At 49.4% G+C, this 23,684-nt stretch overlaps 1 protein-coding gene across 1 annotated transcript in view; it reads left to right on the forward strand.

Moving 5' to 3' along the window:
- Nucleotides 1-472: 472 nt before the first annotated feature.
- GRIK3 (glutamate ionotropic receptor kainate type subunit 3) overlaps nucleotides 473-23,684 on the forward strand; it is a 251,307-nt gene continuing 228,095 nt past the window's right edge. The window contains exon 1 of the mRNA XM_071217537.1: nucleotides 473-624. The gene's annotated coding sequence lies outside the window, so the exon portion shown is untranslated. The remainder of the gene's footprint in view (nucleotides 625-23,684) is intronic.

Below are 23,684 nucleotides of genomic sequence, written 5' to 3' on the forward strand. Positions count from 1 at the left end.
CCTAGGGAGCTCCCAGTCCCACCTGCCCCCTCCTGTCATCACCCCCTTTCACTTCCTCTGGGCATCTTCCTGAACCCGGCCTGGAGGGGCTGCCCAGAGAGCAGGGCCATGGAAAGAGGGGAGCCCCGAGAAGAGGGGCCAGCGCCGTCTGATTCACCACCGTGTCTCCAGGCTCCAGCACTGGGGAGAGTGGCTAGACTTAGCGAATCAGCGGATGGAGCCATGGGCTGTGGCCTTAGCCAGCTTGTGCCCCTGGCTCTGGCCCTGGCTCCCATTTTCAGTTCTCAGTGCAGCAGCCAGTGTGATGCTGTGAGAGCGGACCAGCTCATTCCTCTGTGTGAAAGGCTCAGTGACAATGTCCCATTCAGAGGAGAATGGGGAGGCGTTTTCTGTCAGCAGCCGTGGCACTGTGCCCCGAGCCTTCCCTGCCCCCAGCCTGGCCACGTTCAGCTCTTCATTCATTCTCTTCTGTTCTTCATTCACCCAGATATGCTCATGGAAGGCCTACTGTGTACAAGGTCCTGTTCTGCACACTGAGGCCACACACAGCAGTGAAGACAGGAAACAATTCTTGATGGGGAGAAAAATCAAGCAGAAAGAGGGAAGGAGAACATCAGCGATGGGGTAAGAAGTGGGCTGCAAGCTCCAGAGGCCAGGGGGGACCTCAAGACCTGAGGAGGGGAGGAGTGGCCCTGGGGACAACCGGGGAAGAGCATTCCAGGCAGAGGGGCGGCCAGTGCAATGGCCTGAGGTGGGAGTGGCTGTGGGTCCACAGCCCAGCAGGGAGGCCAGTGTGCCTGGAGCGAGGTGAGCCTGGGAGAGCAGGAGACAGGTCAGAGCCGGGAGTCAGCCTCGGAGGACCTTGAGAGGATTCTGGCTTCTCCTCTGAATGGGGCGTTGTCCCATCACCCTCCCCCACACGGGGTGGTGAGCCTCAGGGAGGGGAGAGAGAGCTCTGCAGAGGCTCGGCTTCTGGCAAAGGCAGAGCTCTCCCCCGATTCCTGGAGGTCACCTGGAAACCTCCCTGTGTCTCTTTCAAATGGTTTGGTCTAACCAGGTGTTTCTCATTCTTTTTTAATGCCTTGGAGCCCTGTGGTGAAATCTCTTCTGGGAAAAGAGTGGGGAGAATCCCATGGGCACTAAACCCAAAGCTCCTGTTTTAGTTTGCTAAACTACTCAAAGCAGATACCATAAAATGGGTTGGCTTTTAACAATGGTAATTTATTAGCTCACAGGTTTATAGGCTGAGAAAAATGCCCAATCAAGGCATCATCAAGGCATCATCAAGGCAATGCTATCTTCCCAAAGACCAGCTGTGACAATCCTTGGCTCCTCTGCCACATGGCAAGACACATGGCAGTGCCCCCTGGTCTCTCCCTTCTCTTCCAGGTTTCATTGCTTTCACCTTCTGGCTTCTGTGGAGTTCTCGCTCTCTCTCTCCCCATCCCCCCTCCTCCATTCATTTATAAAGGACTCCAGTAAGAGGATTAAATCCCACCCTGGGCTAAGCCTTAACTGAAGTAAGCTAATCGAAGGTCTTACAATGGGTTTACACCCACAGGAATGGATTAGCTTTAAGGACATGATTTTCTGGGGTACACACAGCTTTAAACCACCCCAACTCCACAGCGCACTGTTCAGAGGCACCAGGGTCCCCTTGCTGGGTCGGGGACTGGCTGCATGGCAGGCCTCGGGAGCCCCCAGCAGCAGATTCCCAGGCCCCACCCCAGAGGGGCTGAGTCAGTGGGTCGGGGCTTGCTGTGGCCTCTGGTTTCTAATCACTTCCTAAGGCCCGCGATTTGTGTTCACCTTCTCCCAGCCTCAGTGTGGATTCTAAGAGTACCTTGTTTGTAGGTGAGGATTCAGCAAGATAATGCCTCCAAAGCAATGAGTGTTCGCTATTGTGATTATAAAAAAGACTCCTCCAGGTGCTCCTGGGGTGGAGCCAGGTTTGGGGACAAGTGGCTGGAAGGTCCCGCCCACCCAGAAGATGCCATTGTGCTAGGATTCCTTTGCGCTCTTCCACCATCCACTCTGCTCAACACCACGCAGCTGCGACTGCCTTCCTCGCTCCTCACCCCTCCTCTTCCCTCCCTCCCTGTCTGTCACCTGCCTCCTCTCAGCCCTGCTCCCTCTCCCCCAGAGGGATGCAGCTACGCTGTGGAGTCACCTGGGAGACCAGCAGGTGCTATGGGGACAATGGACTTCATGCGAGCCCCACCCCCACCCGACCCTGCAGCCTCTTAGAAATCAGGAGAGGGGCAGCTTCGGAGGATGCTGTTTTTGGCCCAGGCACCACCAGCCCAAACAAAGGCATTTTCTATGGCTGCCGGGAAGGCGACAATTGTTTCCATTTAGCAAACATTTGCTGCCAACACCAGTGTTTTCTCTTGGAAGCCAACGTTTGGTTGAGAAGACAATGCCAAGCTAAATATTTTCTCTGCATAAAAATCCCTTTAATTTTTTAATCATTTGGCAAACATATCCTTCCTCCCTCCCCTAGCCCTTCTGTTCCTCTTCTCCCCACCTCATTCTCCGTCAATGGATGGGTCTCTGTGACACCCAACATCTGGGCAAGAAGGGAAAGGTTTGGTGGGCCATGCAGATATTTCCAACCCCTGGATTGTGGGCTTTGTGCAGACATACATCTGACCGATTATGTTAACGTTGTGTTTTTAGATGTTTTATCTGGATATTTTAGTTTCATGCAGACATGGCTTTTTCCAGCCCCTGCCCTGCCCCAGTCCCATTCTAGCTGTCTACATTAAACCCTGCTTAATAGAGGCCAACCTGACAGTGATGAGGGGTCCTATCCTGCCAGCCAAGGAGTAAGGGTTAACAGTCATTCTCCATCTCTGTATGGCTGACGGCTGGAGCACTGAGTGTCAACCAGTCCCATGGAAGGAGAATTCTCGGGCTTGTGCCCTACACTGTCTTCTTCCTGTCTCCACCGTGCTTTGAGGCTGGATCCCTCCGTCCCAACTCCATCATGTGCCCACCCTTCTGAAACTGCCCTCCTACCCTACTGTCTGAGGTCAGGCCTCCTCCCCACACCCTTAAGGTGCTAATGCATACCTGGAATGGCCCTGGTTTTGCCAAGCCTCAGTTTGGACCTGACCCAGGTCCCCTTCTGCTAGAAACAAGAATTTCCACACTATGGCCAAGAGGATAATGCATATCTAGGCAGGGTTTGCAGAATGAATGGAGAAATGGAGAAACAAATCAAAGAACAGGTGAATGAATGAGTTAGTGAACATGTGAATGAGTGAATGGGTTGAATGACCAAATGTGTGAGAGACAAAGTGAATAAATGAATTCATCTCTGCGTCTGGGCCCAAGGGCAAAGCATGCACAATGACACTGAAGTTGCGTCCAATAAATGTGACAGTGTGTGGAGCAAGTCTCCATGGAGCACCTAATTAGTAAAGGGCGACTGTGTTTATTCCCCACCAATGATAAAAGCTCTATCATCTGCAGAAAGAGCACCCGCTTTGGAACCTGGGCCATTTATCTGAATTTGATTTCTGACTGTCATCTATTGGCTTGGGACCTTGCTCTGTCATCTGTGCCATGGTAAGGAGCTTGGACTTTATTCTAAGTACGTGGAGGTTTTCAAGCAGAGGGGAGAGGTGTTTGGATTTATAGTTCTAAATTATCACTATTTTTCATGAAGAAGGACTGCAGTCAGTTAGGAGACTATTGCAGTGGTTTAGGAGGGAGATAGTGGCTAGATAGCCCTGGTAGAAACAAGCAGAGCAAACTGACTAGAGATATAGTATAGAGGTAGAGTACCCATGCTCACTGGAGGCAGGAATGAGATAAAGAGGTGATTCAAGGAGGATCTTTATGTGACTTTGGGTGGGGCTTGTAGCTTGGGTCCCCACACACTGAACTGGGGAAAGCTGAAGGAGGGATAGATCTGGGAGAAGAAGAGCAAGAGTTCTACATTAGAAATATTCAACTTGAGATGCTTGTTAGCCATCCAGAAGAGCTTTCAAGTAGCAGTTGGCTGTTCAAAGCTAGAGTTCAGTGGAGCGGTCCAGGTTAGAGACATAACTACGGGTGTCATCATGCACAGATGTGACTTAAAGCCACAGGAAGGGATGAAATCACCAAGGGAGGGAGACAGAGGGCTCAGGGCTGAGTCCTGGGCACAGTGGCATTTGGAAGTCATTTGGAATTGGAGGAGCAGGGGAGCTAAGTGTCCAATTCCAGAGCCTGAGCACATTCTTAAACAGCTCAGTGACTCTTGAAGCCCTTAGATCGTGCCTTGTAATATGGCAGCCACCAGTTACATGTGGTCACTGGATCCTTGAATAAAATGTGATGGGTTCACATTGAGGTGCACTGTAAGTGTAAAATAAGCACTAGATTTCAAAGACTTTAAACACTTACTATGAAAAACAGGATGTTCAATATCTTAGTAGTAGTTTTTTTATATTGATTACATGTCAAAATGATATTTCAGATAAATTCGATTTTTTTTAGTCTACTAGGCTACTGAAAGCAATATACTAGAAATGGGTTGGCTTTTACAATGGGAATTTGTTTGTTTACAAGTTTACAGTTCTAAGGCTGAGAAAAGTGTCCAAACCAAGGCATCATCAGGTGACGTTTCTCCCCAAAGACCAACTGCTAGCAATCCTGAACTCCTCTGTCACACGGCAAGGCTCATGGCAGCATCTGCTGGTCCTTTCCTTCTCTTTCATTGCTTTCAGTCTCTGGCTTCTGTGACCCTCTCTTCCTTACGTGGCTCTCTCTCTGTCTCTCTCTTCATATTCAGCCCATTTATAAAGGACTCCAGTAAAAGGATTAAGACCTACCCTGGGCCATGCCCCAACTGAAGTAACCCAATCAAAAGTCCTACCCACGGGAATGGATTAGCTTGAAGGACATGATTTCCTGGGCACACACAGTCTCAAAGTACCACATGGGTTAAATAAAATACAGTAATGTAATCAATGTTATCTTTTTTCTATTTATTTTTACTTTTAAAAATGTAGTGACTAGAAATATTTTCTTTACTATAGGGCTCACATTTGTGACTTGCACGATATTTCTATTGGGCAGTGCTGCCTTAGAAAGACCACAATAGACTGTTGCTACCAAAGAATCATGTAATTCCTGTGACACTGCCCAGACTGTCCCCATGACTCCCATGTTTCCCTCTTGCAGGGTCCCTGGGCTTCCTCAAACTAGAGTTGGTGTCAAATTTCTTTTCAAAGACAAGTTCTCACTCCAGTCCATGTTCTTGCCTAGAAACCACATGCAGTTTTCATCAGAAACACACACACACACACACAACATGAAACCAAAGAAAGGAGAAAATTTCCCTGATGCTCTGCCAAGCAACTGCTCCATTCCCCACAACTCCCTTCAGTTTCTTCAAACACAAAGATGTTTGCCACAAGGACGATGAAATCATTGGGGAAAGGGTCGTAAAACCATTCATTGGTTTGGGAAGATTGGGAGCCGTGAGGTTTCCCCGTTCCCTATAAGGAGCGCCAGCCTGGGCCTCCACTGGAGTTACTGACATACCCGCCCAGCTCAGAGCTCCTCTGGGGGCACCCCTCAGATTACATATATATACCTGGAAACTGACCCCAGCTCTCACAAGGATTGCCACTTAGGGTCTGGGTGGGCCCTGGGGGCTCTGAGCAATCATCATCCCTGCTATTGTGGAGGGAATTTGGACTCAGTAGGGTCAGGTAGTTTTGGAAAGAGTCCCCTCCCCCTTGTCTTTCCACAGCCCAGGCTGGGTATGTCACCCCACCTGGGGCGATTAAACCCTCAGTGGTGCAAGAAAGGGCCCTTACGAGATACAGAGAAAGGCAGAGTCCAAAGAGAGCTCCTTAAGACAGCTGGAGAGACAGAGAATAAAATGATCACAGAGCAGAGAGGAGACCTCGGTGACCTCGTGGGGCCAGGCCTGAAGGAAGCTCGGAGGAAGGGAGACTTGGAAGATAAAATGCACTCGTTCAGGGAAGCTTGGCTGAGTGCTTTCTATGTGCCGGACACCGTGCTAGGTGTGGGGGATGCCACGGTGAGTAAACAGACAGGGTTCCTGCTCTTGTGGGCTTCAGGCCAGTTGGGGAGACTTCAACCAACCAACATGTATTTATAATGAAAGCTGGTAAGTGCATGAAGAGGGATGGATGCCATGGAAGCCCAACAGAGACCAGGAAAGGCTTCTGTGGGGAAATTATGTTTGAGCTGAGATCCGAAGCTTGACTGGGAGTTAGTTGTACAAAAAGGAAACCAAGTATGCCCAGCAGAGGAAAGTGCATGCACCAAGGTCCTGTGGCAGAAAGAGGCGGAATGAATTTGAGAAACAGATAGTAGTGTGGCTAAAGCAGACACAGCCAAGGAAGCAAGGTAATAGGTGATTCTAGAGAGAAAGGCAAGGGCCAGGGACCAGACCACATAGGAACTCATAGAGAAGTCAAAGAGAGGTGGAGACTGCAGAGCACCCAGAGAAGGTGAGGAAGTAGGGCTGAGATTCTGGCGCCAGAGGCTAGAAAGAGCAAACTTGTGCATGGCACGTGCACGGTGGCCCATGGCCGAGGCAGGGACAGAGGATGGTGCCAGGCTGTGAGGGCATCCCAGGGGAGCCTGCCAGGCCTGGTTCACAGCCCTGCCTTGCCACTTCCTGGCTTGGTGGACCACAGCCTTGGTACTTAACCTTTCTGGGCCCCAACTTCCCTATCTACGAGAGAGAGAGAATTTTTATTGTGAAGATGAAATGAATGCCTGGAAATTTCTTAGCAGAGCACTGGAATGTGGTGTGATTTTGTTCTGTGATTTTTATTGTGGAGACAGGATGGGAGATCCGGATGGAGAGTACCACAGCAGAGCTGAGATATTAAGGACAGGAAGGGGAAGGTTTGACTCCCGCTGGCTTGGGCGCAGCAGTCTGGGGGTCCCAGTTCCCACCTCTTCTCCCGCACTGCCAAGCAGACAGGCGGCCCTGGTGGTTTGGCTGTGCACTGGTGCTTCCCACCCAGGTGGAAAGAGAGGGCATCTGGGGACTGTGCCCTGGGTGTCCCCTCCCTCCCACCCACGACCTCAGCTTTGGAGCTTGAGTTAAAGAAAGAAGACCCTGTTCTTTAGGTGGTGACCTGGCACCAGATCCTGAGACCTCCTCCTTGGCGTCCATTTGCTCTCACACCTTCTGGGCAGAACATTCTGGGGCCTGGGAGACTGGGCAGCTGCTAAGATCAGAGGACCACAGGCCTCAGGGCTGGCAATGACGGAGTTTAGAGCATGTTAGGGGCTCAACGATCTCAAACCTTTAATCTGCCTTTAAAAAGTACTCTTTGATTTCAAGTGTTTAGGGTTATTTTTAAAATTCTGCCTAGGTCTGAAGAAATCTGAACGGGGAACTTGGGAATTGGGAGGTAATTATTATACATGTAATATGTATTGGTTTTCTCTTCATTATAAATGTAACATATGCTTAATCAGGAAACTTGATAAAACACTGAAAGAGACAAATTTTTTAAAAAGCCCAAACCCACTATCCACAGGTACCCACCGTTAATGGTGTTAATTCAGAATACATGCATTTTTACGCTCTTATTATATACTGGTCATTCCTTTTGAGCTTTCCCACCATGATCTTATTTTGTCCTCACAACACCCCATAAAAATGTACAATTATTTCCATTCCACAGATGAGGAAAGTGAAACTTAGAGCAGCTCTACAGCTTGTTCAAGGTCACTCACATTTGGTGAGAAGTAAGAGCTGAAATCCAAACCTGAGCTGAACCCACAGGTTCCCCTTCCACTCAGCCCACACAGGTCACCCCTCCATGCAGCCTCCTTCTTGGTCACATCCTTATGGTCTTTTTTCTTTTCATTTACATTTATGTTTGCATTTATACTGACTGCATGTTATCCAGACTGCTTTGTAGTTCACCTTTGTCATGTCACACCACATCACACAGTCTCAAATCAACATATCATCTTCTACAACACCGTCTTTGATGTCTGCCTAGAATTCTGTTGTTTAGACCAGTTGCTCTCAAAGTGCCAGCAGCACCTGGGAAAATGTTAGGCATGCAGATTCCCAGGCCCCACGGCAGACCTACTGCATCGGAAATTCTGTGACTGGAGCCCAGGAATCCATGTTTTAACAAGCATCGGGGTGATTCCATTGCATGCTGAAGTTAGAGAATGGCTCCTTTATTTATACTCCCATGTTTTCCTTAACTAATCCCTTATAACTGGTACATTTAAATTGCCTGCCAGTTTTTACTATCAAAAAAAAAAACCAAGATGACAACAAAAAAGACAAAATAAGCATCCTTATTTGCCCATATCTGTGTGATGAAGAAAATGGTTTTAGAATAAAGCAGGTGTCAAAACCAAACCCAAACAAACATAAAGCACAAATTAATAACTGTTATGATTTTAGAAAAGAAGAAGAAAAGCAGTGTAAAGTCTGGTCAGCCCTAAGGAATGTTCTGGAACCCTTGAAAGTCACCTGCGGGACAGCACAGGCCTGCGAGCGGGCCGAGAGGTGCTCTGTTGACGAGCTCAGGCCTCTTCTCACAGTCTCTGGGCTTTGGCACATAATGGTTGAGCTGTATGTTAAAGAGACATCTGCTGTCTGGGCCCCCCAGCAGGGGGAGGGCAGAGGGTCTCAGCAGCTGAGAAGATGGATCAAGAGGGCAGGCTGGCCACTCACCTCCCAGCTGGTGATTTCATTACGTGCCGGCCTGCTGCGAGGGCTCTGCCCTGCGCCTCGCCGCTGCCCTGCCAGGCTGCATCGTCATTAGCCCGAGGCCGAGCCCAGACCTCCAAAACAAAGTCCAGGTCCTCCCCAGCGTCTTGGAAGACACCCACCATCTGATGCCGAGCCGCGATCTGTCGACAGCGCCTTTAGCTGCCTGCTCTGAAGCCCAGGTTATCACTAAAGCCTGCCAGTTCTCAGCTCCCCTCCAGCTCCCGAGCCGGCCTGTTGGCAGAAAACTTTCTAGGAGCCTGATGGGCCTGAGGAATGGCTTAACAAAAACGTCAAAAAACAGTTTTAACCTGGCACGTGGCACACAGTAGGCTGCTCGGCAAGTGTTCGTTGAACTCCCGATGCTTCCTGATTTGGAGAGCTCATCTGCCTCCTGGCCGGGGAGGCTGGGTCACAATCTGCGCTTTGTTGTCAGACACCTGCGAGTTGGGGACCCGGCTCTGCCAATGAATGTGTGGCCTCAGACAAGTTGCTTCACCTCTCTGTGCCTCAGTTTCTCCTCTGCAAGATGGGAGAGACATTATACTTAATAGGGCTGTCGTGAGAGTAAAATAAAACCGTGCTCTTGAAATGTAAGTGCTTGTTAGATATCATCGTTGCCATGTTTGGTGCATGGGCTGAGCCTATGTATCATTCAAACATCTGGAAAGGTGGACATGCCCAGAGAACCGACTCCTTTTCAGTTTTGACCAGGCATCTGATCGGCAGATGCTCTCTGAGCACCACCTGCGTGGAGGCCGCTTATTGGCCCATCCGTTCCTTTAGTTCAGGGTTTGTGGTGAAGCCTTGGGGCTGGAAATGGAGGGAGGTAGAGGCGTTGCTGTGAAGGTCAGAGGAGGTGGGACCACCCTTCACCCACTTCCGGTGAGGAGGCCAAGTCCTCAGCTCAGGGTGATGCATCCTGAACAGTGGCCATCTCTCACACCTCCAGAAAGCTGAGACTTGAGAAACCCCACGTTAAAAAATCAGCCCTCAAATGCCACTGAAGGTTATTCAAAGGAGAAAAGGAATAAAAATCAATGCAAATCCCGTCTCCAGTTCTGAAGAGCAGCCGCATCTTGTTTGTAATCTGAAGGGATCAATAAGAGATGCTCCTTCTGGTCCCTTTTTTAAGCTCGATACCATGGGTGCAATTTGGTTGACAATTACGAACAATCAGTTATCTTGTACTGTCTCGCTCTTGCCGCCGACTGCCCATTCAGGTGATCACGAGCCATTACCGAGGGGGCTGGCGTTGGCGAGGAGCTGGCTCCTGCACACTCACTGACGCTCACTCAGAAGTAAACAGAATTTGCTGATCAATTGAGTCGTTGGATGGAGAAGTTATGAATCCTCCAACACAGAAGCTTTGGCTTCTGGGGTTTTCAGATGCTTTAACCAGTGCACAGGTTCCTAGTGATTAAACTATCTATCTCCCTGGCATTGGCAATCTCAGGAGCCAAGAACCTGGGTCAGGACTTGCAAGAGTTCAGAAAGTCAAGTGCCCCATGCTGCCATCAAAAATGCATTAGGTATGTACCCAAAAGAATTGAAAACAGGCACTCCAACAGCTGCTAGTATACGAACAGTCACAGCAGCGATATGCACCATAGCCAAAAGGGTGAAAAGTCCCAAAAGTTCATCAATGGATGAATGCATAAATAAATTGTATTATATGCATACAATGGAATATTATTTAGCCATTAAGAGGAATGATGTAATGATCCACGCTACAACATAGATGAACTTCGAAAACATTATGCTAAGTGAAAGAGGTCAGAAACAAAAAGTCACATATTGTATGATTCTATTTGTGTGAAATATACAGAATAGGTAAATCCAGAGAACCAGAAAGCAGATTAGAGATTGCCAGGGGATGCGAGGGGATGAAGGGAGAGGAGAATGGAAATAACTTATTCATGGGAATGAGGTTTTACTATGAAGTGATGAAAATGTTTGGGAACTAGATAGACGTGGTGGTTACACATCACTGTGGACATATTAAATGCCACTGAATTGTTTGTTTCAGTATGGTTAATTTTCTGTTATGTGAATTTCACCTCAGTTGAGAAAAGAGTGCCGCAGGATAATTGTCATCACGACTTGCCTACCTGGGTCAGGTGGATTAAAATGTTGCATGGTGGCCCCAGGAGTTAGGTGCCCCAGAGACAGCCTGAGCAGGAGCTTTGCAGGTCTCTTGGCAATTCTCTTGGACACTTGTTGTGTGGCTACTCTGCTGCAGGAACCCACAGAGCAGCCCAGGAAGGGTGGAGGGGAGCCAGAGGCCTCAAGCCCTTCTAGGTCTTAGACCTCTTCAAGAAACTGGTGAAACCACACCAGGGAGCCAAGAGTGCCTACAACTGCAAGCAGGAGGATTGCATCCAGCATCCATGTGGAATCTAAGCCCCCTCTTGATATAGATGTGGAGTGGACACAACCATTCCAAGGTCCACAGGATGGAGGAATAGAGTATGGATTGGAGTGGACTTAACTGATATTCTATTCATGAACTATTGTGATTAGTAATTGAAGAGAATGTAGCATTGGTGTGGGGAAAGTGGCCATGGTGGCTGCTGGGGGTAGGGAGTGGGAGGAAGAGATGTGATGTGGGGGCATTTTTGGGGGTTGGAGTTGTCCTGGGTGGTGCTGCAAGGACAGTTACTGGACATTGTATGTCGTCCCATGGCCCACTGGGTGGACTGTGGGAGAGTGAGAGCTATGATGTCGACCGTTGACCATGAGGTGCAGCAGTGCTCAGAGATGTATTCACCAAGTGCAATGAATGTCTCATGATGATGGAGGAGTTTGCTGTTATGGGGGGAGGAGTGGGGTGTGGGGGGGTTGGGGGGGTATATGGGGTCCTCATATTTTTTTAATGTAACATTAAAAAAATAAATAAAGACAAAAAAAGAAAAAGAAACTGGTGAAAGCTCTGCATCCTCTTTCTGGAAAAATGCTTTGCATATTTTTAGGGGTTCCCCGAAACCTGGGATAAGAATGCCAAGCCAAGAGTTTTGGAGTCAGATAAATCTTCATTCCAATCTAGGTTCTACTAATTGCAAGCAACCTTGGTTCTCCAAGACTCGATTTCCTCCATATACTGGGAAAGGTAATTGCAAGGTAGTTCATGTGAAGGAGAAACCTATATGCCTACGACATAGTAAGTGCTTAATAAACACTAGCTAATGTCACTATAAACATGAATAAGAATAAATGGCAGGAAATAGCCACAAGTAAGGTCATCTTGCTGTGCTGTATCTGTAAACTAAAGACCTAATAGGGGATACCTCACAGGTGCATTTAAGGAAGTGTTACTTAAAATGATTTGGCCCAAACCTGGTGCATTGCATGTGTTCAATAAATATTGACTGTTTATTATGATTAGGATTGCTCACATTTTGTTGCTAGTGAACATTACTGATTATTTCCTAGGTACCTACCGTCTGCCCAGGACTGGGCTGGAGCTGAGGGGGTTTCTGAAGACAGCAAGCTGGTGCCCAGAATAGGGCTGTTTATGATAGACTCTGGCAGGGCAGGGAGGGGCGGGGAGGCAATGAAGCAGCGAAATGGTGCCAGGTCCAGCACTGTTGTGGACATGCTACATGATGTTGGCGAAGCCCCTTTCCCTCCCTAGGCAGCACTTACCCCAAAGGTCTGGTAGAGATTGACTGTGATTATCTTCCGTGGTCTAGATGGTCTAGACTCTAGCTGGCTCCAGCACATTTAATTAATTGCTGGGGAGAGTTCTGTAGCTTACTCTGGCTCTTCACACCTGTGGCGTGATGGAGAAACTTCCATGAGGAAGAAACAGCTGGAGCCAAAACAAAGTCACCATCCTCTTCCTTTTCCTTTCTGCTGGAGAAGCAGGACCCACTTGTCTGTGGGTGCTTCCTGGAACCTCCTGGCCATTGTCAGTCATCTCCTTTCACCACATCTAGAAGCTATGAGTCGGGCCAGAATTGCCAACTCTCATTGCCCCAGCCGAACAGGCAGTCAGCATGGTGTCTCTCTCCATCCTTCCCCAGCCCCACCTAGACCCAAGAACAGTGAGCAGCCAGTCTCGTTGATCAGGTCACCTAGGCTTGATGCTTCGGTGGGCTGGGAGTCTCTGTCTCCATCATTTACTGATAGATGTCTCTGAAACTTAATTTCTCCCCCTGGGAATAGGGTGACTAACACTTGCCTTGTCTTACCCCTGGGGCAGAAGGGCAGGACTTCTCTACATAGAGCAGGGACGGTGACCTGGCCTCCCACAAAGCTGCTGCCCTCTTCACCAGCCCTTTGAACCAGCTTCCTCTCCTCACGGTGTTAAGGAGAAACCGCTGATGGTGGGTGGTAGAGGCCACGGTTTTGTATCCTGGATCCTGCCTCGCCCTCTCCTCCAATCCCACACTCCTTTACTCGAGTTCTTCTCCCAGTTCCAAGTTCCTAATGCCATCTCCCTAATGTCACCTCCACCTCCATGCCAGCCCCTGATTTGATGCTCATCCGGGCCCTTACCTGGCCTTGGGCCTTTCCAGTTGGACAGCTCCTCTGGCTGTTCCTCTCCCACATCTCAGGACCCTCAACTGCAGTCCAGGTCTCTCCCTGGCCAATGTCTAGCCTGTACTTCTAAAAAGAAGTGGAAGTAAGAGGAACCAGAGTGACTGCTGAAACCCAGGGCTGCAGCAGTGGAAGCACACCACCGAGGAGGAGAGGGTGAGAGGAGCTTGCTCACCTGTCCCTGCTGGGCCAGCCAGCACTGTGTACAGTTCAGGTCCCTGCTCTATACTCCCGGAGAATTGGATGATCTTCCTTAGGACCTACTTCTCACTATCTGTAATTACCCATTTATTTATGTGACTGATTCACTTCCTCACCAGACTGCATGTTCCACAAGGCCAAGTTCACCCTTGTATTTCCAGCTCCTGCCTAAGTACCTGCTTCATATTAGGCACTCAAAATATGTTTATTAAATATGCAGTTGGGTGGTTGGATGGATGTATGGATGGATGGAGAGGTTAGCAGCCAGCCCCTTATCGATGTGAGTTCAAAGGAATTCAGAAGAGGAAGGAGCCCTATATCCAAGTCCATGTTCTGGGGGAGTCTGGAGGGCACTTCTGAACCAAAGCCCAGGTTTCCCTCCAGCTCAGGGCACTGCCACTAGGAACAGAATGGAGCCAAAGGTTTCTGGGCACACCTGGGCCCTTCTTCCCTTCCCATTAGAGAGGGATCTTGTGCTCTTGTCTCCTTCCTGAAACCCGTCCTGTGTTCAGGAAATGGTCTGATCCCCTCAGGAGTATCTGAGACTTAATTGGATTCCATTTGTGGGGTTATTCGCACTTTAATGAGCTGAAAAAAATTAAGTTCAAGGGGCAATGCTGAGATGGTGGGGCAGTAAGGCCTTGTGTGGAGGCTCCCCCTGATTTCAGAAAGGCTCTGGGCAGAGAGGACTTGGGCCCTACTGCTTGATGTTTCTATGGGCAGGTTTGTGGGCCTGCAGCTTCTCTTGCCCTCTTCCTCAGCAATGTCTACTGCTCCAAAAACGTTCTTGATTTGCAGCGTCGGGCTGAGCTCTCAATGGTGGGTGGCATAGCAGCTGTTCAGAACCAGCTGCAGGCCTCCCTCCTCCCTGCCTGAGACTCCCTTCCAGGCCCTCTACCTGCCCAGGCCACCCAGCCTGGCTGAAGGGCCCTGGTCAGCAGCCCCTAGAGATGTGGCTCCTGCACAGGGAAACAGAGGTGGGCCTGGGACAGTGAGGCAGTTAAGGAGCTAGATCTGGGTTTGCAGCAACCCCAGCCCTCCCCGTAATTAGACAGGTGCTGGTGGGGAATGGGGGGAAGCCGAGAGAGGGTGCAGCCAGCACCAGACGTGCTGTGGATTCTCTTTTAAAGAACCTCCCCCAAGGCGCAGATGGCTATCAGCAACCCCCAAAGAGGACCCTGGGGGGAATGGAGTAGGCAGAGACGGATTGAGAGGAAAGAGGCCTCTTCCCAGCCTGCCTGCAGTGGGGAATTGCTCTCCCACTGACGAGCAGGCCCACTTTAGCCTAAGTGGCTGGTCTGTGGCACGCACGCCTCTGGTATTCAAGAGCCTGCATTAGCTCTAAGAGCAAGGCACGGCGACTGGCTCTGAGCCTCAGCACAGCCCTGCCACTCCCTTCCCGGAGCCCCTGTGATTTCCCGTTAGAGGACAGAGCACGCAGAACTCAGATCAGCAGTGGCCTGGGCCACCAGGTGAGTGCACGCACACGCAGGCGCACACGCCTGCACCTGGAAGAGGGCGGCAGGAAAGGCACCTCTGAACCCAGTGACAGGTCCCCAGGCAGCTGGGGCCTTCCACGCTGCCTGGGGGCAGCTACTTCAGGACAGTGACAGCGAGAGCACGGGCTGGGAGTCAAGTCCCCACCCAGCGCGAAAACGAAGTGCAGCCTGCCCAAGAATGGCGCTGCACACACTGAGACCTGACACAGCAATATGACACAACAAAAAGAAACAGATTCCCGGTGCTGCTGACAAGGATGAAGCGGTCACAGAAGAACACACAGCGAAAGGACCCGGAGAGTGGACAACGGGGGTGGGAGAAGGGGAAATAAATAAATAAAAATTAAATCTTTAAAAAAAAAAAGAGCTAACGTTTTTTGGGTGTCTCTACACCCCAGGCATGGTACTGTGTGCACTATGTGCCTCATCTCTTCAAATTCCCACAACAAATGCTCAAGTTGATACTACTACCCCATCATTCAGAAGACAAAACCAAGATCAAAATCACACACCTAGGAGGGAAAGCTGGGACTTGAACCAGTCTCTCACACATTGGCCGAAATAAGGGGGTGCAGTCACTCTGTGACTCACTAACCTCAGTTTCTTCATCTGCAGAAGGGAAGCTCCTGCGTCTCCCACCTCCTGCACACGACTGTTGCCAGGATGGATGGCAGGCTAGTAATTACACACTGACATTTTTAAGCCTTTGTCACACGAATTTTTAGGCCAGAGATTTAGACTGTCTGGGATTGCAGAGATCACTCTGGATGTTCTTACTTTGAAAACCGCACTTCAACAACCTGAGAAACTTTCTTTCCCTTGCAACCAAAAGATTGGGGCTGACACACTGGGTAGAGATGGCTTTCGGGTTTGGCAGTCCCTGAGGGGCTCAAGGTGAGGCTTTTCTGAGAGCCTCCCCCTAGCCTTGCCGACTCAGTGCCTGGAGGACAGAGGAAAGAGCCGATGAGGGGACTTCTACCCAGAAAGCAGGAGACCTCGCCCTTCTTCATCTAACCTACTTGGTCTTTGTGGCTTCTCCGCCCACCCAGTTCTCCCCGAGCCTTGGCTAAAGGACATTTATGCTGTTTATGCCTAAGTCAGACAGAGAAAACCAAGAAATCTTGAGTGAAACAATAAAGAGACAAACATCCCATTAAAAAATGGGCCGAAGATTTGAATAGACATTTCTCCAAAGATGATACTCAAATGGCAATAAGCACCTGAAAAGATACACAGCATCATTAGCCATTAGAGAAACGCAAATTAAAACTACAACAAGATACCACTTCACACTCGCTAGGATGGCTTTTTTTTTTAATCCTGACAATAACAAGTGTTGGCAAGGATGTGATGAAATAAGAATGCTCAGACATTTTTGGTGGGGATGTAAAATGGTGCAGCCGCTGTGGAAAACAGGTTGGCAGTTCCTCAGAAAGGTAAACATGGAACTACCATATGACTTGGCAATTCCTCTCCCAGGTATATAACCAGAAGAACTGAAAGCAGAGACTCAGGCAGATATTTGTACACTAAGGTTCATCATAGTGTTATTCACAACAGCCAAAAGGTGGAGCAAACCAAGTGTCCATCGACAGATGAGTAGACAAATAAAATGTGGTACATCCGTACAACAGAATATTATTTAGTTGTAAAAAGGAGAGACTATTGGCACATGCTACAACATGGATGAACCTTGAAGACATCATTTTGAGTGAAATAAGCCAGACACAAAAGGACAAATATTGCATGATTTCTCCTATACGGAATACTTAGAACAAGCAAATCCATAGAGACTGAAAGCAGAAGAGTCATTACCAGGGGCTGGAGGATTACAGACCCAGGAGTTACTGCTAAATGAGTATGAGCTTTGGTTTAAGATGATGAAAATAGTCTGGAAATATTGTCAGTGTACTTAATGTCAAAGAATTGTCCACTTAAAATGGTTAAAATGATTTTTACATTAGATATATTTTACCACAATTAAAAAGAAATAAATTTTTAAAAAAGAAAGAATTTGTGAGTGAGCTTTCTGGGAAGAGAGAGTGAGTACCCAGGAGGCTGATTTTCCTGGGAAGAGACCTTGACCAACAGACAAAGGCCCCAGGTCTGGGCTGACCTGGGAAGGCTGAGGCTGCAGAATTCCCGATCCTAGCCTTCTCTTCCCATCATCCTCGGCATGAGCAAAGCCACAGCCACCTGCCTGGTGGGCTGGAGGGGTGCCTGGTTTGCCAGTCTACCACCTCGACACCAAACGTGTCAGCCACGGGCCTTCCGGGGATGGCATGCGTTCCAGGTGAGGAAGCCCCTTGGATGAAGTTGACCTGCTGGACCCTTTGTCTCAGAACCAGAGGAGGCTCCAGGAGAGGTGCGTTTAGGGCACTGGAGAAAGAGCAGCACAGGGTCCTGAAGCTGAGCTCGCTTGCTTCCCCTCTGTGGAAGGCACCGCCACACACACACACCTTTCTTTGCTCATTCCCAGGAACAGAGGCCAAGAGCGTCCTTCCCTCTCTTTACCTGCAAGTCTTTTCTCACCACTTTTGCGAGAGATTCGGCCCCAAGCTCTCATCGGCTCATAAGCAGCTATCTGAGTCCGTGTACATGCAAAACGGTGTGTGAGTGTGAATGCACATATGTATGCATCAGTGTGTGCATTTGTATGTGTGTATGTATATGCATATGTGAGTGTGCTGATGTGTGTGACAGCACATACAAGTATGTGTATGCGCACCTGAGTGTTTACTATAGGCACGAATCCATATGCTCACACACGTGTGTGTGTTCTCAGCCAGCCTTGCCCCAACTCTTCCCTGCCTAGGAAGGGAGCTTCCCAAGTTCTGTGCCCGCTTCTCCTCTCCTCTCCACTCTCATGGGATTCCATTCTTGTTCATAGCTTCCTTTCTGCCCCCATGAAGATTAAACTTCCACATTTTTACTTCTAGGCTCTGACCTCTTTTCCAAAGTCTAAAGCCCTTTTTCCAATTTGATGATCTGTCTATATCCCAACCCCAATGGTCCTAAATTGTCCTTTATCATCCTCTTCCCCAAGCCAGTTTCCCCTCTAACCCTGACCATGCCTGGGCTGGCACTGGTGTCTGCCCAGCCTCCCTCGATGCTCACATCCTTCCCTGGCTCCTGCCTGCAAAATTTTTTAAAGATTTATTTAATTTATTTATTTCTCCCACCCTCTTGCTGTTTGCACTTGCTGTACCTGTTCATCTTCCTTGTTTCTTTAGGAGGTTGTTTCTTTAGGAGGCACTGGGAACTGAACCCAGGACCCCTCTGATGTAGGAGGGAGGCACCTAATCCCTTGAGCCAACTCTGCTCCCTGCTTTGACACATCTCTCATTATGTTTTTCCTTCTTGTGTCTCTTGTTGCATCAGCCAGCATGCCTTCTTTAGGAGGCACCGGAAACTGAACCAGGAACCTCCCATGTAGTAGACTGGAGCCCAATCATCACTTGAGCCACATCTGCTTCCCTGCCTGTGGTATTTTACCTTCTCTGTTTTCACTGCCACCATCCTAGACCAGCCCTGTCACTCCACACCTGTTCTACTCAGCAGCCCCTAAAGGTGTCCCAACCTCTGGGCTGTCCAGCCTCAATCCACCAAATTCAGAGAGAGTGGAGCAATTTTAAAAGCACAAACTGGAGCATGTCACTTCCCATTCCAAACCTTTGGCTGAATTCCTGTGGCCTTTGGAACCAGCTACACCTAGACCCAAATCTCCCTTCTGATCCTTGCTCCCCGTGGGACCTTGGTCAAGTTACATGACCTCGCTGCACCACACAACAGTGTTCACAAGATTATGAAAATCAAATAAAATGACATGTGAAAGTACCTGGTAAAGTGTCTGACAAATTTGATATTGTATATATACATTAATATGAATATGATATATTATATATATATTGTAGAAATACACACTGTGTATTATGTAACATAATATATTCTTAACTTCAGTTTCTTAGTTTGGGGAAGAAGCAGTGTGTTTGTGTGTGTGTGTTTGTGAATTTACAAATATATAGGGAAATGAGTGTTATATATAACCACATGCACAGAAATCCTTTTATTTATCTATCTTGTTATTCATTCACTCAGCAAGCAAGCATCTGTTGACACCTACCATGTCTCATATGTTGGTTCAAATAGAGGGAGAACCAAGTTCTAGACTTTAAGAATTGGTCATTATATGCAAACTTCTTCTCAAGTCCTAAGCCCTAAGGAATGTCCAGATTGATCTGGCAGATCCAAACTCCCTCTGTCGACCAGGTTTCCTGGAGGTGATGTTATCTAAGGGCAGCCTGGTTGGCCCCAACCCTCCACAGGGCAGGTTCCCCCCCCCCCCCCCCCCCGCAGTTATTTGCCCTGCAATTGGCCAGGTTCCACCAAGAGTTCTTTGTGGCCTGGAACGCGGGCCTGCTCTGCTCTGCAGAGTGAGGTCTGGTCAGTGGAGATGGTGGGCCTGGGCAGAGGGGCAGGGTGGAGGGCGAGGCTCCTGCCCAAAGAGCCCGGAGAGGCTGTGCTTGGCCTTGTGGAGGGGCGAGGGGGTGGAGGTCGACGAGACTCCATCAAACCCAAGTCTCTCCAATTTACTTTCAGGAAGGAGTTCCATTAACGCAAGCGTTTGGGGGAAAAAAACAAAAACACTAATCACCACCCGAAATGTACATGCTATTTCCCATCTGGTGTGTGGAATTGGATCGTCTCGGGAGTCTCAGGAAAATGCAGCAGATGGGCAGGGTTTGGAGTGCTCTTCTCCCCACAGGCAGTGGGGAGAAGAGGAAGAGGCTTGGCACGGGAAGCCGGCGCGGGTGAGGGATGGTGGGCCCCACCGGGCCCCGTCAACTGGGTCCTGAAGGAATCCTGCCCACTCTCCCACACCTGCTGCAGCCAGAGCAGCTGTGTTGGCTGCCCCAGTGCCTCAGGTCCATTCTGGAAAGCTGCGTCTCAGCCTTTCAGTTTGCAGAAACTCTACTTGACCGTAGCCGTGCAAGGAACGATCCAGATAGATTCAGATGCTTCCTGCTATTGCTTCCTGGCTGCGTGGCTGCAGCAAGTCCATTACCGCCGATCACAGCCCGGACCTCCCAGAGGCACTGAGAGGGGTGCATGAAATCACCATAAAGCCTGGCACACGTTACATGTTTGGATGTCCCCAAGCAGGGCATTCTAGGACAGGAGTGTGAAGATAGACCTATGTTGGGGAGGAAACCTTGGGCTTAGGGACGGCCAGGCCAAGGGGACAGATGCCCAAGGTGTCCTTGCTGCACCACTGCAAAGGGGCAAGTGCGCCAGAGACAACTGCTCACCCTGCACTTTTGAATGGAGTCAGAAGGAAGATGGGCACTGGAAGCAGGCAGGAGGCTGGGACAGTTCCCAGCAGGTGGAATGGGAGGAACTGGGAAGGAAAGAACAATGTGGAAAAACAGGGCCCCTGGTGAGGACCAAGGAGAGAGCACAGAGAGTGAATGATATTCACGGGGTCTTTTTTAGAGAGGGTGTGATCTCCCCTCCCTCACCTTCTCCGTCTGACACCCACAGATGCCTGCTGTCCTAACATGGCAGAACGCCACCAACGCCTTTTCTTCTTTGCAGCAACTTTCAGTGCCTTTCCACCGGGCACCCCCCCCCCCGCCCCCAATTCCAACATCTAATTAAAGGGAGAAAAGTAATTAAGGAGGACCATGTAACAGTCCCTGTAACACTAAACTTAATAACGCCCCCAGCCCCTCCCCTACTTCCAATCCATAAATACAACACACAGAACACCTCACCGCATCACCAAATTGTTTTTCGCTTGCTAAGCTGGAAAGCACTTGAATTAACCTCCTGCATAAGTGGCTTTAGGAAAGATCCAGGCATCTTTAAGTGGAACGAGCATGTGAGCCAGACAGAGTCCTTGTCAGGGAACCCAGAGGAGGCAGCCTCACGCACGCACTCGTTCACTCACAAGCACATTTCCTGAGGGCCCACTATGGAAGCACCCGTGGTGGTGCAGGGGATACAGAAGCAAATAAGACCAGTGTTTGTCCCTGCGGTCTGAGCCCTAGTGTCTGTCACAGCTTTAAAAATGGCAGCCGTGTCCAGTGAGGGCAGGGTCTGCTATACCAGAGAGAGGACCTTTATTTAGGGCAGGGGCCCAAAATGAGAGAGCAGAACAGCTCCCTGCCTCTGGCTGGTGGAAGAATCATTGCTCTTCAACAAGCCTATTATATACCAGGCACTAAAATGGGCACAGAAATAAAGCAGATGCTGCCCCTGACCTCAAACAGAGTAACTGCAGCATTGACGAGATCCACTCCTTAATTGAGGTAGGTGCAAAGGGCAGGTGGAACACACTTTTCTTTGCCTGGGGGAATTGCAGAAAAGATCACAAAGCAGGCATTGGAATTGGGTTTTGAAGCATAAATAGGAGTTTCCAGTGGGCAAAATGGTGGCAGAAGATCTAGGTAGGAGGAAAAGCTTGTGCAAAGACTCAAAGGCATGAAAGAGTAGACAGCCTGTTTGGGCTGGAGTGAAGAAGAGTAGGGGAAGAGGATGTTGTGAAGCCATGCAAATAAGATTGGAGAGAAAGATAATGCCCAACCGATGGGAATGAGATGGTTAAGAGCACCAGAACCAGGTGGCCTGGGTTCAAAACCTGGTTCCACCACATACTGGCTGTGCCACCTGGGGAAAGTTACCTTGCTTCTCTGTGCTTCAGTATCCTCTTCAGCAAAGTGAAAATAGTAATAAATAATAATATCTGCCTTAAATAATAATAGCAATAATAAAATAATAGTAAATAAAATAATAGTATCTGCCTTATAGCATGGTTTTGTGGATTAAAAGAGGCAGTGCCTGTACAGTGCCAGTACAGTGCCTGGAACATAGTAAGCACCTAATAAGTGTCTCAGATTTTTATTTACTGGAGGATTTTAAGCAAAGAGCAGCATCTTTCAGTTTGCATTTTCAGATAGGTCCCTCCAATTGTGGCTTAGATGCAATGAGTCCCCAGACACCACTGTTCCAGAATCACCCAGGAACCTGTTCAAATGCATACATTTTGGGCCCTGCCCCAGAATTACTGAGTTAAAGTTTCCTAGGTAAAGTGTCACCAGGGATATATTTAGGATGACGGGCATGTTCTAAAATTGGATTGTGGTGATGGTTGCATTACTCTGCGAATTTGCCGAAAGTCATTGAATTGTATACTTAAAATGCATGAAGCTTATGGTGTGTAAATGACATCTCATTAAAGTTGTTTTTTTTAAAGCCCCCTGGTGCTTGGAGCTGGGGGAGGCTGGCGGGTGGGGCGGCCAGACGGAAAGGACAGAGATGTCGAGTAAATCCTGCAGGCGGCTGGTTCGGTGCGCTGCTGGATTTGAGGCTGCTCGGCTGGGCTTAAACAGCTCTCTCATCTTTATCAAGGAAGCCATTGGATTTCGCTGAGGGCTCTCCCTCCTCTGGGCTCCCCAGCGCCCACGTCGGCGCCATTACCGCGCTGGGCTCGTTATGGGCAAATGCTCAGTCTCTCAGGGCCTGGCTCCCGAGGTGCCCCGAGGGCTCCTCGAGTACAGGAATGCAGGGCCGGGCACAGGCTAGGTGGCCATGCAGTGCACCGTGTGTGCCGTGGGTGCGCCGTTCCTGGCTTCCTTCCTGCATGGGGTGTGGCTGGCGCTTTAGAACCCAGCCAGCCACTCTTGTCTGGGTCGCCACAACTCCTGCCTGTCTTCTCCCAACGCTTGTCTGGGTCCCAAGAGCTACTGCTTTATCCCTCTGCCCCTACCTGGACTCTCAAGCTGTCTTCTGGGCCCGCAAACCCTCCCTATATTCCCTTTGTCCTTTTCTCTGTCCCCATGAGCTCCTCTGTCACCATCTGTGCCCCTCGGCCTCCACTGTTTGTCCCCTTGGTTTCCACCTGTGCCCTGTGACCACGGAGAGTCACCTCAGTCCCTGCTGGTCTCCCCATGGCTTGTGACATGGTAGGTCACCAGTAATGCCTGTTGAAAAAATAAATAAATGAATGGATGAGGGAAGCAGCTGGACAGATATTTGGAACCAGTTTGAAATGTAATTGGTGTGAAAGTGGTTTCCCTTGAATTATCTGGAAATTGTTTCTATTTTTTACTTGATGGTCTGTGTGCAGACACAGGCAAGCCCCCAAAGTCCCCCCAGGAGCTGTTGAATTCTCACATACTCCTGCCCACCTGTCCTGGCTTACGGCCACGGGAGAATATGATGGCTGGCTAAGGGCTCCTGCTCCACTGAGGCAGACCCCAAACACCAGCTCTCTCCAGCGGTGCCCAGGAAAGGGGCATGTGAAAGGCCCCCCCGGGCTGCCCTGGCTACCCCACCGTGCCCTCTCTTCCCTGGGGCACGAGAAAGAGAACCTCTTGTGCCAGGGCACGGTGGGCCATGTCAGATTGTCCCACATCTCTAAAGAATGGGGCATCCGAAGCTTGATTTCTCCCTATCTCCTGTTTCCCATCTGTCCTAAAGCTTCTCAGAGATTCTCTGGGCTTCTCTGAGCTTCTCTGAGCATTCTGGTGCTTGGAAGGGATGTGTGAACGTGTTTGAAAGCAAAGGCATCGGCTGGCTAAGTCAACAGCCTGATGTGAAGCCAAATCAGAGAAACGAGGCTGCGGCCACTGGCATCCATCCCCGGCCCATTTACTCAACCCAGCCCAACCCAGGTGGAGGGCGGGAGCCTGGGATTAACTGATTGGCAGAGCCCG

Source organism: Dasypus novemcinctus, chromosome 9 (genome assembly GCF_030445035.2).
Source record: "Dasypus novemcinctus isolate mDasNov1 chromosome 9, mDasNov1.1.hap2, whole genome shotgun sequence".
Classification (NCBI taxonomy): Eukaryota; Metazoa; Chordata; class Mammalia; order Cingulata; family Dasypodidae; genus Dasypus; species Dasypus novemcinctus.